A 17,406-nucleotide genomic window follows, 5' to 3' on the forward strand; every position below is an offset into this window, starting at 1 on the left:
ACTGCTATTACTGTGGTTAATAAGTTGTCATTTGTCTGTGATCCAGGCTTCTCTTGCCTTCTGTCAACATCCATGGAATCTATTAGTTTGCAAGTACGGTAAAACCTCAAGTCCCCCAGGTGGCACAGTGGTAAATAATCTGCCTGTCAATGCAGGAGATGCAAGAGACATGGGTTCAATTCCAGGGTTGGGTAGACCCCCTGGAGAAGTAAATGGCAACCCACTCCAATATTCTTGCAGGGAAAGTTACATGAATAGAGGAACCTGGTGGGCTACAGGCCATGGGGTCGTGAAGAATTGGAGACAACTGAATACGGGTACAAAACAAAGCACCATGGTAAAACCTCAGAATCTTCAACTTTCTTGATAGATACAAGGTTCATTTTATAGGCATCACTTATTTCAGTATACTAGCAACAAACAATTAGAAGGTGAATTAATTAACAAGACATGTAAGATAACATGAAAAGCATAATAGAGTGATAAATTTAACAAAATATGTATAAGATTTTTACACCAAAATCTAGAGAAGCATTGTTGAGAGAAATTAAAGACCTAAAGAATGGAGGGAGATTCCATACTTGTAGATGTGACAGTATTCTTCCCCGCTCCCCCACCCCCCCAACTTTATTATTTGAATCTGTGGAACAGGAGACAGAAACAGTCTATCTCTTCCATGGAAGGTATCATCCCTCCCATCTTAGGGACAGTGCCCTGATAAGACTGTCTATTAGCTGCTATTTCAGAGGCCCTAAGAAGAGCATGTCTGGTCACAGTAGCTCCCTCATCTTTCCAATGAATTCCCTTTCTCTTTTTATTAGCTGTAGTCAATTTCTAAAGAACACTATCTGGTATTAAAAAAAAGAAAAACTTGAAGAATTAGGATTTTTTGGTACACTTCTTTTTTTTAGTTTTTATTTTTTTATAAAAGAACATTATTACTGAAGCACAAGAACCCCCAAACCTAGACCCAAGAGGGAGGATGACCACAAATCCAAATGACTGACCAAAGCCACCAGTTGTCTCTAAAAGCCCTATTATCATCTATAAAACGGTGGTCGTCCCTGCCCAACTCATTTCTCAGCAGCAGTGTTCACACTAGATCTCAGATATGCAAAAGTTTTGCAGAGAAACTCAAGTGGTGTGATTAAAACAGCTGAAAACACCAGAGATGGAAATGAAAGACCCCAGGCTTGTCACAAGACATTCATTTTAAAAGCCTTCTGAAAGAGAAGAAGTAGGAGCTTCTGGAATTCTGCCTCCACCCTGCCATTCAATCCAATCACTCATGGACAAGGACAGTGTGATCTTGTCAGGATCCTATGGGACAGTGCCTCTAATGCCTGGAATATGTTCCATCAGTTAGGGGTCATTTTTTCCCTTCCTTTCTGGCCTGCCCCTGACAGTATTCATCACATGTAACCTCCCTTAGAATTTTTTAAAGGACAAAAATTCATCTAACTTCCAAAGGTGATTATGAAAAATATCAACAAGAAAAAGAACAGGCCTGGACTTCAAAGAATATGGAATTTAGAAGACATCAAAGACAAAAATAAATCCAACTGAACAGGGCCCCAAGGAGTTTCCTTTTTTCCTGTAGGCTTTCCCATTCCAATCCCATAAAAATGTTTTGCACATGCAATAGCTAGCAAATAAGGAAAGGAGGCAAAGCTTCCAAAAATGACAGATGCTCAGCTGAAGGAGGTTGATGACTGAGTCACGTGAGCCCCTTCCTGGAAGAGCCCACTGTTTGCTCAGTCACGGCATCAGTTCAGCTCAGTGCCCCAGCGTTCTAGACCAGGGGCTGATAACAAGCCTCCCTGAGCATGTGATTGGCTGGAGTGACTGACTAGGGGAAGAGGGCTTACTCACTCCCTCTGCACATCCTCCAGCCACTTCAATATCAAATCCTCCTTTTCTCCATAGAAGCACTTGATAGAACTGATGCATTGGTGTGTTTTAGCAGATGAGTTTACCCACCATGATTAGGTGGAAAATTCTAGGCACCTTATACTTGTAGGTTTCACCACGGGACATCAGCTTGCTGTTCAGGAAGCACAACTGAGGAGCAGCTCTTCCTCACATGCATATAGGTCCAGGATGTGTTCCAATTGACTCAGACATAGAGGCCAGAGCCACAATTAAGAAAGGGGATCTTAAAAACCTTCACTTGTTGGTAATGCACCTGTGAGAGTTAGTGAGCAGATAAACTTTTTCAATCTGTTTTCTGCGCTGGAGCAGCCAACAGGGCTTGTCCTGGGTGATGCCAGAAAAGCTGCAGAGCTCACGGCAGGGCTCACCTCCTTATTGTGGGTGTACAGAGCACCTAAGCCAACGCGAGAGATGCTAAAGTCCTTATTGGTACTGACTGATTGATCGCATGGGTGTTGTTGAGGTCAGACAAACTTTCCATGCCCAGAACATTTTCGTGTTCATCCAACACAGACAGCCTGTAAATCTCATCTATGATGACATGGAGGTTGTATCTCTTGGCAAATTCCAGGTATTCCTTCAGTGAGTCCAGGGAATAGAAGCCATCCAGAGGATTCTGAGGATTAATACTCATTTTGTACAAGTTGGAGAAAGCCCTGCTTGAGAATTTTCTCCAACTTGTACAAAATGAGCTGGAAAGCATGGGTGTTCACATCAGCGGACAAGCATCAGCTCAACTTTCACACACAGCTGGAAACTGAAGAGGAAACCACCACAGAAGGGAGTGAGGAGTCAGAAAGGCCTTAATTGGATCACACAAAACTGTGGCCAGGATGGAAAAGACAGAGCAACAATCATTTAGAAAAACAAAGTTTTCTGGATCAAGGTGGGCACCTGCCTTGCAGTAGTAGGTCAGGAACAGGGTCACTTCTTCCTCAGAGATGATTGCCCTCTCTAATTGGGATATTGCAGCAGGATCTCTTCAATGCAGTTCACGTCTCTCCGACTTAAGATTTCAGTCATCAGATCAGTACACAGCTTATGCTCATCAGTACCAGGGTTAATGAAGCCCAAAGTATTCTTGTCTTCCTGGTATTCGTCTCCATGGCAGCTCTTGTCATCCTAGAGGCTGGAGTGGTACAAGGCAGAGATGTCAATCCTATGGTTGGACAGGTCAAGGCTGAGAAATGCAGCTTCAAAATCTCACAGTTGATGAACTAGGAGGTTGGGCTACCTGGATGATGGGCTCACTGCCCAACTCTGACATCACTCCTAGAGTCCTGGGAAGGGCAGAACAGTTTGTTGGAGCTCCAGGCCACCCATGGCCCCAGACTGTAGGAGGTAGACCAGTTGACAGATTAAGTGGTCCAAGAGAGCTTTCTGCTCCTGACTGGCCTGATTGTTCCTCTGCTCTTCCAGTGTCAGGTTCTGTTGCAAGTGCTTGGGTGGGTATCAACTGTATGTTACAGTCTTCAATGGTCTACTGTAAATGCACCATCATCTCCATCAGCTGGCTATGAGTGCTCTGGTTTCTGAGACCCTGGCCCCTCATTGGGCCACAAAGCTTGTGGAAAGTGTCTGATCAGTGATTCATGCTCTGGGTATTTGCATTGGCCTCTGCAGGCTGGCTAGAACTTTTGCCTCTGTTTCCATTCATCTTTCTCTGCTCTAAGATCCTCATGCCTGATGAAATTATCCTGGACCATCAGGGCTTAGAGATCTCTCCAACACACTCATCTCACTAAACTTGCTTATCCATCTTTTTAATTATAATAATCCCGGTTAGTTTGAAGTTGTAGGTATTTCATTGTAGTTTTTTGATTGGCATTTCTCTACTCACTAATGAAGTTGAATATTTTCTCATGTGCACAGTGGCCATTTGTATATTTTCTTAGGATAAAGGTCTATTCAATATCCTTTGCCTACTTTTTAATTGAGCTATTTGTCCTTATAGTGTTGGGTCATCAGTGTTCTTCATATATTCTAGATATCTTATCAGACATATGATTTGCAAATATCTTCTCCCATTCTATAGGTTGTTTTTTTATTTTCTTGATTATGTCATTTGCAGAACAAACTTTTTAATTTTGGCTAAGTTCAATTTAGCTGTTATTTTCTTTTATATCTTTGCTTTTGGTGTGATATTAAAGAAACCACTGTCTAAAATTAATGTCATGAAGGTTTACTCCTATGTTATCTTCTAAGAGTTTTCTAGATGTAGTTCCTATGTTTAAGTCTATGAATATTTTGAGTTAATTTTTGTATATGGTGTGAGGTAGATACCCCAACTTCACTCTTTCACATGTGAATATTTCATTGTCCCAGTGTCATTTGTTTAAAAGATTGTTCTTTCTTCCAGTGAATTATCTTAGTACATTTGTTAAAAATAAATGTGTCATTAATGTAAGAGTTTACTTCTGGACTCTTAAAATCTATTCCATTGATCTATATATCTACCCTTATGCCAGTACCACACTGTCTTGATTACTGTAGCTTTGTAATAAGTTTTCAAACCAGGAAGTAGGAGTACTTTAACTTTGCTCTTTTTCAAGTTTATTTTTTTGCCATTTTCAGTTCATATCCATTAATTTAAGCTACCAAGAACACATTCTTCCAGTTTGCTTGGTTTTAGACTTAAATGCTTCTTTTAAATCCTTCCTCAAATGCCAGACCATTCAGCCTGTTTGCAAGCATGTTGCCACCTCTTCAAATTTTCACTTATGGTAGTCAACAATGAGCACAAACAGTAGCTAGAAATCAAGGACAGGATGGAAAATATGGACTTTTAAAAGTAAATGACAGATTTAGGTCACCAGAAAGTCTTTGAATAGGATGTTGTGGGAACAAAGTGACTGCCATGGTGAAAAAATTGGATCATAAATCTTAGAATAAATTCCCAAACCAGGTCTCATGTTTTCCTCTTCCTTATGTGGACTGGGAAGGTTGTATTGACTAAGTTAGTTCATTTTCTCAGATTCCTCCAAAATGAAATAAAGCTGTGCTGTTTCTCATGTTCTTATTGCAGACCCTGCCTTTTGGCCTTTTGTAGTGTTCTTATATTTTTTATATCTGTTAGAGATTAAGCACTGCATTCCTTAATTATGTTCAAGGGAAAAAATGTTATCATTTAGAGGTGCACATATAATAGGAGGGTTAAAATAAACATGTCTATATATGAGGGTTTCTGAGAACACATGTCCATGTTTCAATACTTTACATAGTCACATCAGACCCTGTTGTTTGGCTAGAGAAAGTTATTACTCTCATTTTACAGAAGCATAACTGAAGTGCCAAGAGGTAAATGATTTGCTTAGATGATTGAGCATGGCAGGGACAGAGCCAGTATGAAAGTGCAATGTATCAGCCTCCTGGGGATGCTTTTAAGGGTTAAAATGGGTCCTCCAAAAGAATATGTTGAAGTCATAAGCCCTGTTACCTGTCAACATGACCTTTTCTAGAAAGAGGGTCTTAGTAAATGTTAAGTTGAAATCATTAGAATGAGCCCTAATCAAACATGACTGGTATCACTATAAGACAAGGAATGCCATGTGACAACAGAGGCAAAGACTGAAGTAATGAAACTGCAAGCCAAAGAATGCCAAGGATTGATGGCATTCAGAAACTAAGAGTCAAGGAATGAAATTTTTCCCCTGTAGGTTTCAGAAGGAGTCTGCCCCTGCCACCATCTGGATTTTGAAATTTCAACCCGTAGAAATTTGAGACAACAAATTTCTGTTGTTTGATACCACCTAGTTTTAAATACTTTGTTATGGCATACCTAGAAAATTGATACAGACAGTATGCATTCCTTGACATAGCACTTTTGTTAAGTATTTTTTTATGTGAACCATTTTTTAAAGTCTTTACTGATTTTTTTTTTTTTACAATATTGCTTATGCTTTATGTTTTGGCCACAAGGTATGTGGGATCCTAACTCCCCAACCAGGGATTGAACCCACACCCTTTTCATTGAAAGGGGAAGTCTTAACCACTGGACCACCAGGGAAGTCCTGACATAGCACTTTATAACAGAAAATCAGCCTTCTTAGAGTACCAGAGGGTGCTTCACAAATTAAGAACTATTCCCTACTACTTAAACACAATTCCCCTGCCCTAGGACAGTCTTGGACAATGACCCTGGTATAAAACATTCTTCCCCTGATTGAATATTATCAATGAAGAAAAGCTTCCTATTTCATGATTCAGAGGAATCACCCCCCTGACCCCTTCTGCACAGCTCTGGTCATTTAAAGGTTCTTCCTCATAAACTAATTTGCCTTCCTCTCATATCTATCCATTAATACTAGCTCTGTTTTCTGAAGGCACTCGGGATGACCCTAATTCCTCTTTCATATGCTAGGACTTTAAACATTTAAAATCAGATACATGTCTCCCACATCTTCTTTTCTCCTAAGAATTTCAACTGTTCCTCATCAATCAAGCTCCCCAAACCACTAACCATCCCTACTGGCCAGACACCAGGGAATCAATGTCCGTCTAGGTGTAGCATCAAGAACTGAGCAGCAGATTTCCAGAGTCAACTCCTTACAATAGATGAAGCACAGCCAGTTCTTCTGCTGTATAGACAATTATTCTGATACAGGAAAATATCACTATTGTAGTCCAAACTGCCTTTCAATGAGGTAAATCTAGACAAATGAAAGGACACTTTATTCCTGTTACCATCTTCATAGATTAGGGTTGGTGGAGGGGACAAATTTTGGAGTCCATCAATTTTTCCACATGAAGATAGGGTTTCCTAAAAAGTGTTGAGGCATGAGATGGCAATACAGCTATGCAAGTGTCTACTCTATGAAATAAAAGCCCACAGTGTGACAGCCAGTTAGAAAGATGGGCCAAATAAAACAGCATCAAGTTGAATATGGATAAATAAGAAATCCATCACTTGGGATTTTAAAATTTAAACTTGCTATAGACTGAATTTTGTCTCCTGCCAAAAAATATTAGATGTTGAAGTCCTAGCCACCATCCCCTCCAATATAATCATATTTGGTGATAAGGCTTTTAGGGGATAATTAAGATTAAATGAGGTCATGAGGATTAGATCTTAATAGGATAGAATTGATGACTTTGTGAAAAGAGGAAAAGTGCCCCTCTCTCTACTTCTGTCTCTCTGTTTCTCTTCCCATTTGTATGTACAAAGGAAAGATAATATGATGATAGAGCAAGAAGGTGGCCATCTATAAAGCAAGAAGAGAGTTTTCATCAGGAACCAAGTTAGCCAGCACCTTAATCTTAGACATTTCAGCCTCTAGAACTGTGAGAATTAAATTTCTGTTATTTAAAGCCACTTAGACTATAGTACCTTGCTATGTATGGCAGCCTGATCTAAGACAATATTAATACAGGATGGAGAAGATGAATATCAAATATGACAAAGATGATATGAATTGCAAAGGTGTTAAAGCTGTTCCAAAAGACAATGTTGCCAAAGATTGTCCTAATAAAGGTGTAACCCAAATGTGAGTTTGGTACTTGTGTTTGTTAGATTTAAATGAAGGGCATTGAACTGTTGACTTCTAAGCTGCTGATGTCTAAATGCATTGCTGGACTTCCGCACATTCCTAAAGCTGGTAAGCTTGTGTTCCCACAACCTTCTCAGCCCCCTAGCTCCTGTATTCATACCTCAGTCTCAACTTTTCCTTGAGAAAATCAACCATTTCCAGCCTTTTATTGCCACATCTTAAAGTTCACAAGCAGCGCCAGCTTCATGAGAGTGTAAGCAAGCAGTCATCTGTGGTTCTGCATTCAGATGGGCCTGAGTTTAGTTCCCTGTTGTAACTGTCTTGAAATTTTTAATCATAAAATATTTTATGCAAAATACAAAGCTAGCAAATGCATTCAAAAATATTTCCCTTCTTTCTAAAGCATAGTATTTCATAATTTTTAATCATTCATGGGTTCTGCAAAAATCAGAAAAGAATCAATTTGAGCAGTTGGGGAAAGAGCATTACCACTTACTAATATGATCTGGGCAAAGATTTTGAACATCTATAAACTAACATCCTCATTACTTATGAAAGTTGAAAGAATAGAATAAAATATTTTATGTAAAACTCAAAACTAGCAAATGCATTCAAATAACATTATTTATCTTCTTCTTAAAGCATAGTATTTCATTGGTTATTACCACCAACTCCTGAGATCCACTATGTGATAAATCAAATAATAAATATAAAATATGTTTCTAGAATTATATTTCTCTATGATAATTCTAGACATTTGGCTGTGGAGCCATGTATTAGAAATTCTCTTTGTTACATATTAATCAAATACTTCATTTAAAAAACTCATTTAACAAGTAGCATGTGGATTTACTTTAGTCATGGCTCAAATATTCATGGTAAGATGTTGCCTACCCAAGAAAAACACAAGGAAGAAAGCCTTGGGGAACAGTAAAAATAAAAACAAAAATAGAAAAATCCTGTTCAGCTTCCAGTGAAAGCAAGAAATGGGTTGTATATAGGAAATAACCAAAATGTTAGCATGGAAGACAATTAATGTACTTATATCAAATTATAATCCACTAAATTAATGCAATTAAAGTCAAAATATAGTTATTAAATGTTATAAGGGGTAAAAATATTTAAAATATTTGTGTATAGGTTTACCATTTTGTCATAGCTAATCAAATAACTACAAAGAATGTTAATGCAGAAAAGTTAGAAAAAAGCAAGAGACATCATTAAAGTTTTAGAAGCAATAACTATGAGGGAAAGTTTCACATAAAATTTATGCAGTCTGGTTAAAAGGAAAAGACAGACAAGCATTTATTAATAATTGCTTACAAATATGCAAATATATGTATATATAAAAAAATTTTTGCCATTCCTTTACTTTTCTCAAAATGTTAATAAAGGTATTTAATTAATGACAAAACCTTAAGTATAACAGTTTTTAAGCACCTGGGACATGCTGTGAAATCAGGTTTCCAATGAGTCTTTCTAGAAATGAGAAACCAATTTGCTTCCTAGTGTTTATGTTTTTCTAGCTACAAGTCATGAGCTTGGCTAATGATGACTACCAATACATTATATTCTCAAAACTAAAATCCTTTGGGAAAAAATGAACTACTCTTTGAAAAAAATTCCATATAATCTGATCACTTTTGTAACAAAATAGATAAAATGACATTTTCTTGGCAGTCCCTAGTAGAATTCTTTGATGGAGGGACACCCATTTGTTAAAACAATCAGTAATAATCTTGGCAGTGGAGGGGATGGGGGATGGTGAAGGGCATTGCCATGCATGCAGTGACAAAGGGAGATAGGAATTTGTTGCTTTTGAGAAAGGATAAAGATGGATGGATGGGCAATGACAGCCTTGGCACCAACAGGAGATCAAACTGTGCAAGCCTGCCCTTGATACATCACTTCATCAGCACATCTCAAATTTGATAGTGGGATTTTATCCAGCCTTAAAAAAGAGGAAAATCCTATCATTTGCAATGACATGGATAAACCTGAAGACTTGTTATAGTAAGTGAAACAAGCCAGATAGAAAAAGGCAAATACCCCATGCTATCAATTACATGAGGAATCTAAAAAAATGTTGTGAACTCATTGAAACAGAAGAGTGACTGCCAGGAGTTAGGAGGGGTGGGGGAAATAGGGAGAGGCTGATAAAAAGTACAAATTTTAAGCTACAAGATGAAAAAGCTCTGAGGATCTAATGTAAAATATGATGACTATAGTTAATAACTGTTTCTATATAACTGAAGTTTGCTAAGAGGGTAGAACTTAAATGTTCTCACAAACCACAAAATAAGATAAACATAGGAGATTATGGATGTATTAACTAATTTAACGGGATGAATCCTTTTATAATATATATGTATATCAAATCATAGCATTGTACATTTCAAATATTTTACAATTTTATTTGTCTATTTTACTAAAGTATAAAAGGGAGGAAAATGCTTTCTTGGATTGGAGTAAATGGATGTCCTAAGAAAACAGTTGAAAGAAGCTAAGATTTGTATCTAAGGTGCTATGAGGACTGATATACCCAATGATAGACAAGTGTTGCTCTGTGGATGGTTAGAGAGGCATAGTCGAAGATGGGAAAGGGGATTGTCTGTAGATTTAAACATACTACTAAAGTCAACTAAATGTCTATCTGTTTCGGCTAGCAATTCTAATCAGCGTAAGAGATACAATACTCTTTCTTAGGGGGAAAAATGTTTTTTATTGCTCTAAATTCTAAATCTAAAAAATTGTCCTTTTTACTGTTGAATAAGGAAGGTAAAAATTGACACATTTGTATTACTTATTTTTTTAATAAGTATTGTGTTTGAAAAGTGAAAGTGAAAGTTGCTCAGCCATGTCTGACTCTTTGCGACCCCATGTTTTACACAGAAGCTAATTTGAAGAAATTCCAATTTAACCATCAGCTCCCAAATATGCATACTTGGTGTCATATATTCATTTCAAGACTAAGAAATGAATACATGTTTCTTTAATTTTACAATCACTGTGGTGTCATTGTTCATTTCAAATTTCTTTTTAATTGAAATAAAGTTTGTGTACAATAAGTTCAGTTCAATTCAATCGCTCAGTCATGTCCAACTCTGCTATCTCATGGACTGCAGCACGCTGGGCCTCCCTGTCCATCACCAACTTCCAGAGCCTACTCAAACTCATGTCCATTGAGTTAGTGATGCCATCCAACCATCTCATCCTCTTTTGTCCCCTTCTCCTCCTGCCTTCAATCTCTCCCAGCATCAGGGTCTTTTCAAGTGAGTCAATTATTCACATCAGGTGGCCAAAGTATTGGAGTTTCAGCTTCAGCATCAGTCCTTCCAATGAACACCCAGGACTGATCTCCTTTAGGATGGACTGGTTGGATCTCCTTGCAGTCCAAGAGCCGCTCAAGAGTTTTCCCCAAAATCACAGTTCTAAAGCATGAATTCTTCGGTGCTCAGCTTTCTTCACAGTCCAACTCTCACACCCATACATGACCACTGGAAAAACCATAGCCTTGACTAGATGGACCTTTGTTGGCAAAGTAATGTCTCTGCTTTTTTATACGCTATCTAGGCTGGTCATAACTTTCCTGCCAAGGAGTAAGTGTCTTTTAATTTCATGGCTGGAGTCACTATCTGCAGTGATTTTGGAGATCCCCCAAAATGTTATATACAATATTATGTTAAATTCATGCATACAGCATAGTGATTAAACATACAAAGTTATTCCAGTATTACTGGCCATAATGCTAATGCTGTATATTACATCCCCATGACATTTATTTTACAACTGGATGTTTGTACTGCTTAATTCTACTCACCTATTTTGCCCATATCCACACCCTCACCCCTCTGGCAACTACCTGTATTTTCTCTATGTCTATGAATCTATTTTCATTTTGTTTTATTTATCTATTTGTTCTCATATTAGATTCCATATATAAGTGATAAAATATGGTGATTTGTCTTTCTTTGTGTGACTTAGCATAATGCCCCCTACTGCCATCCATGTTATTGTAAATTCCATTTTTATGGCTGAGTAATACTCCACTATATATACACATCACATCTTCTTTATCCATTCATTTATCAGTAGACACATGTTGCTTTCATAACTTGGCTAGTGTAAATAATGCTGCAATGCTTTGGTTAGATTTATTCCCAGGTATTTTATATTTTTATGCAATTGTAAAGGGAATTGTTTTCGTGATTTCTTTTTCAGATGGTTCATTATTTATGTATAAAAATGCAAGAGATTTTTATTATTAAAATCTTATTAGCAGACAGGAAGAAATTAACAGAAATACAACAGTAGGAAATTTTACCACCTCACTTACATTAGTAGACAGATAATCTAGACAGAAAATCAAAAAGGATACATTGGCCTTAACGGAAAATTAGACCAGATGAACTTAATAGTTATATGTATAGAACATTCCATCCAAAAATAGCAGAATACATTTTCTTTTCAAGTGTACATCGAACATTTTCTGTGAGAGATCACAAAACAATCTCAGTAAATTTAAGAAGATTGGACAGCAGCCATAGCATTCAGGCTAGCAAAAGAAATAAAAAGAATCCAAGGTCCTCAAAATGGCTGCCACTAGTGCCTCAGTCCCTAGGGGCTGTCCCATTGCCTCTTGCCTCTGTGGGAAGCTCTCAAGCAAAGTTGCTCTGACCACTTTCTTCTATTGTAGGACTCAGAGCGTGTGAAATTTTTGCGTGCTTCCTTGGCAGCCCACTCCAGTGTTCTTGCCTGGAGAATCCCATGGACAGAGAAGCCTGGCAGGCTATGGTTCATAGGATCACAAAAGTCAGACACAACTTAGCACACATGCATGTAAGAGTGGGGGTCTCCTAAACAACAATGGGTTTCCACCTTGTATATTGATAACTAAAAATGTAAAACAAATTTACATTCAAGAGCAAAAAAAATACATATATATATATATAGAAGAAGTGAAGGCCATTTCTCCAGCTGTCAAAGTTGAAGCTGGCCATGTGAGTGGCTTTGGCATGTTGCTGCTGCTGCTAAGTCGTTTCAGTCGTGTCTGACTCTGTGCGACCCCATAGACAGCAGCCCACCAGGCTCCCCCGCCCCTAGTATTCTCCAGGCAAGAACACTGGAGTGGGTTGCCATTGCCTTCTCCATTTGGCATGTTAGATGCTAGCAAACATGATGCAAGTAAAGGTTTGAAAAGTACTTGTGCACTGGGGCTTCTTGCCTCTTACTTTTGGAAACTCTGCAATCAACTCTGTGGGGAGGAGCTGGGATAGCCCACTGGAAGATGAGGGATGCCTGGTCATTGAGCCAACCACTAGACTTGTGACTGTAGGGAACTCCTAGATCTTCCAGTCCCAGCTGAGGCCAAAATTACCCAGCCATTTCATAGAACCATGAGAAATAATTTTTTAGAGCAATCAGAAATATTAAATTTTTGTTGATTAAAGACAAAAAAGCAGAGTTTCTGTTTCCTATAGCCCTCATGTAGGCCTCTTGTTTTCATAGCCTGATTTTTTGAGGGGTTCCTTTCCTGGTGCAGAACCCTTGGGTTGAGGAAACTGATGTGGAGTTTGGACCCCTTATTCCTTAGGGAAGATCTTTGCAGTTGTGATATCCTTTCCATTTATGAGTCACTGACCACGGAATATGGGTCCTGACTAGATGCATCTCTACTCCTTCTATCTATCTTGTTGTGTCTCTTTTTTTTTCTCTTTAGTTGGGAATATTGTATGCTAGTATTAATGTCATTCTCATAGCTTGTTTTTCTGTAAGTAGTTGCAATTTTGGTGTATCTGTAAAAGAAGGTAAGCTCAGGGTCTTCCTAGTCTGCCATCTTGTTCCACTCAAATTGACTATTTAAATTAAACTCATAAATGCATAATACTAAATCTCAAACTTCTCCAAATTGTATATGGAAATTATGATTTTTGGTGAATATATCATTTGAAGGCCACTAAAATTGATCTAAACAGACATGACAGTCTTGCAACTTCCTGAATGTATTGTAAAATGGGGAGTTTTATGGATGTATCCCTAACATTCTTACGCTTACAACTTTTCCTAACAAAGGACATTAGTTTAAAAAAATAAGGAAATTTGAATAAAGTATGTGCTTTCATTAAAAATAATGCTTAAATATTAGTTTGTTAACTGTAACCAATGTATAAAGTAATTTGTTGATAGGGGAAAATGGGTGTTGGTCTATGGGAACTCTTTAAACTGTCTTTGAACTACATGATGATTTATATAATTATTACTGCATGTGAAAGAAAAACTTTGAAATTAAAATTAATAAAAATTGTTCTTCCATCAAGTAGGAACAAATTTGACTGTGCTTTCTATTGAAAATGAATACACAAAGAAAATCATTTCCATGAAGTCACTTTAATTTTTTGGAAGTTGGAAATTGAAAACAGGCACAGTAATGTTATTTATTAGTGTAACAGACCAATATGTGGTTATAAATATTTATGTATTTGTTTCAAAACATGAATAAATGTAATTTTAAAATATCAGCATAATTTTTTATTTCAGTATGATTGTGTTTATTCTATTTTTCCTGTTTTTATGGTCATAATTATATATAAGTAAAATATATTTATAAAGAGCAAAACAGAATTTTCATTATCATTTCTGGCCACTAATATTATTTGCTTAATTTCATGGTTAGCATTAAAAATAGTTCATCGTGTAGAAGGAGGCAGGTAAGGTGGTCTGATGTTCCCATCTCTTTAAGGATGTTCCACAGTTTATTGTGATCCACACAGTCAAAGGTAATACATTAAAAAAAATAAAAAAAGAAAGAAAGAAGGTGTAGGTATGTGTATAGAAACTAGCTTATTTTACAGAGATACCAGGGTGACCAAAGTTCTATATTTAGAAAAGGATATTTTTCTCTCTGGTTCGTTTCCAGCAAGTATTCCTCTCATATACATTCTTTCTTCTTATAATACAGGACACTAGTCAGGATTTCTTTTTTCCACCCTAAACACATGGGCTTATCACTGCTTTAGTGTGGGAGTTGGGAGAAGGAGGACAGAAAATACAAAACACAACCCTAACTATATATTAGAATTTCTGAAATATAGTATGTAGTAAAAAAATGATCCCCCAAAGACTTATGATTCTAATCAACTCTATCCCCAGGGATATGGCCCCATCCTCTTACAATCCCAGTTAAGAATCCCTGATATAAAGAACCTTTCATTCATTGGATAAATATTTAATAGATATAAGAACTATAGACAGAGGTTTATGATATTGTACAGAAGACAGTGATCAAGACCACACTCAAGTAAAAGAAATGCAAAAAGACAAAATGGTTGTCTGAGGAGGCCTTACAAATAGCTGAGAAAAATAGAGAAGCTAAAGGCAAAGGAGCAAAGGAAAGATATACCCATCTGTATGAAGAGTTCCAAAGAATAGCAAGGAGAGATGAGAAAGCCTTCCTCAGAGATCAATACAAAGAAATAGAGGAAAACAATAGAATGTGAAAGACTACAGATCTCTTCAAGAAAATTATAGATACCAAGGGAACATTTCATGCAAAGATAGGCACAATAAAGGACAGAAATGATATAGACCTAACAGAAGTAGAAGATATTAAGAAGAGGTGGCAAGAATACACAGAACTGTACTAAAAAAAATCTTCATGACCCAGATAACCATGATGGTGTGATCACTCATGTAGAGCCAGGCATCCTAGAATGCGAAGAAAAGTGGGCCTGAGGAAGCATCACTATGAACAAAGCTAGCAGAGGTGATGGAATTCCAGTTGAGCTATTTCAAATCCTAAAAGATGATGCTGTGAATGTGCTGCACTCAATATGCCAGCAAATTTGGAAAACTCAGCAGTGGCCACAGGACTGAAAAAGGTCAGTTTTCATTCCAATCCCAAAGAAAGTCAATGCCAAAGAATGTTCAAACTACTGCACAGTTGCACTCATCTTACAGGCTGGCAAAGTAATACTCAAGGTTCTCCAAGTCAGACTTCAACAGTATGTGAACCATGAACTTCCAGATATTCAAGCTGGATTTCAAAAAGGCAGAGAAACCAGAGATCAAATTGCCAATATCCAGTGCATCATTGAAAAACCAAGAGAGTTCTAGAAAAACATCTGCCTCTGCTTTATTGACTATGCCAAAGCCTCTGACTGTGTGGATCACAATAAAGTGTGGAAAATTTTGAAAAAGATGGGAATACCAGACCACCTGACCTGCCTCCTGAGAAATCTCAATGCAGGTCAAGAAGCAATAGTTAGAACTGGACATGGAACAACAGGCTGGTTCCAAATTGGGAAAACAGTACAGCAAGGCTGTATATTGTCACCCTGTTTTATTTAAATTATATGCAGAGTACATCATGAGAAATGCTGGGCTTGATGAAGCACAAGCTGGAATCAAGATTGCCAGGAGAAATATCAATAATCTCAGATATGCAGATGACACCACCCTTATGGCAGAAAGTGAAGAAAGACTAAATAGCTTCTTGATGAAAGTGAAAGAGGAGAGTGAAAAAGTTGGCTTAAAACTCAGCATTCAGAAAACTAAGATTATGGCATCTGGTCCCATCACTTCATGGCAAATAGATGGGGAAACAGTGGAAACAGTGTCAGACTTTATTTTGGGGGCTCCAAAATCCCTGTAGATGGTGACTGAAGCCATGAAATTAAAAGACACTTGCTCCTTGGAAGAAAAGCTATGACCAACCTAGACAGTATATTAAAAAGCAGAGACAATACTTTGCCAACAAATGTCCATCTAGTAAAAGCTATGGTTTTTGCAGTAGTCATGTATGGATGTGACAGTTGGACTATAAAGGAAGCTGAGCGCCAAAGAATTGATGCTTTTGAACTGTGGTGTTGGAGAAGACTCTTGAGAGTCCCTTGGACTACAAGGAGACCAACCAGTCAATCCTAAAGGAAATCAGTCCTGAATATTCATTATAAGGACTGATGCTGAAGCTGAAAGTCCAATACTTTGGCCACATGATGGGAAGAACTGACTCATTGGAAAAGACCCTGCTGCTGGGAAAGATTGAAGGCAGGAGGAGAAGGGGATGACAGAAGATGAGATGGTTGGAGGGCATCACCAACTCGATGGACATGAATTTGAGCAAGCTCTGGGAGTTGGTGATGGACAGGGAAGCATGGCATGCTGCAGTCCATGGGGTCACAAAGAGTCAGACACAACTGTGTGACTGAACTGAACTGAACTGAACTGACCATATATTGTATCCCTGGTGGCTTAAACAGTGAAGAATCTGCCTGCAATGCAGGAGGTCTGGCTTTGATCCCCTGGAAAACGGAATGGCTATCCACTCCAGCACTCTTGCATGAAGAATTCCATGGACAGGGGAGACTGGTGGGCTAAAGTCTATGGGGTCACAAAGAGTCAGACTCAACTGAGCGACTAACACTTACTCACTTACTGTATCCAGGCTGGGTGTATTCTTACCATTAGTTCATCACATTACTGCTACTGTAATCTATCTCTGGGGTTAGGTCATCTTTTGGCAGTGCTGGATTTTTTTACTCTATCTCATCCCAAAATTTTTAACAGCATGCATGACTTCCAAGTCCCAGGACATTGCTGTCTCATGCTGTGCATTACCTTGTTTCACTCTTAAAATCCAATGTCATCTTCTCACCCCTTGATGAGAAGAATACTCATCATTTGCTGATGTTGTGTCCTCATTTTTTGTGCAAAATGTAACATTGTTTTAGCTACATATCTACCTACACAACATCTTTTCAAATTCAAGAAGGAAATTTTAAGGTTCCTTCATAGCCTCATATACTTAATATTTTAGTTCTTCCTTATGAAGTTGGTTTTCTAAAGTTTCTATTACTCTCATAGCTTTCTTTGTGAGTGCATATTTATTTAAGCAATAAAACAAACAGCTAAGAATTTCAACTCAGAGGGAAAAAATCATCACCAAATTCCATCAAAGCATTCAGTGGCATTCTTAGACCCATCAAATGGG

General features: G+C 37.8%; 1 pseudogene; it reads right to left on the reverse strand.

Annotated features, from left to right (window-relative positions):
- Positions 1-1,959: 1,959 nt before the first annotated feature.
- Positions 1,960-17,406, reverse strand: part of LOC122454297 — a 33,333-nt pseudogene continuing 17,886 nt past the window's right edge.

Source organism: Cervus canadensis, chromosome 16, assembly GCF_019320065.1.
Source record: "Cervus canadensis isolate Bull #8, Minnesota chromosome 16, ASM1932006v1, whole genome shotgun sequence".
Lineage (NCBI taxonomy): Eukaryota > Metazoa > Chordata > Mammalia > Artiodactyla > Cervidae > Cervus > Cervus canadensis.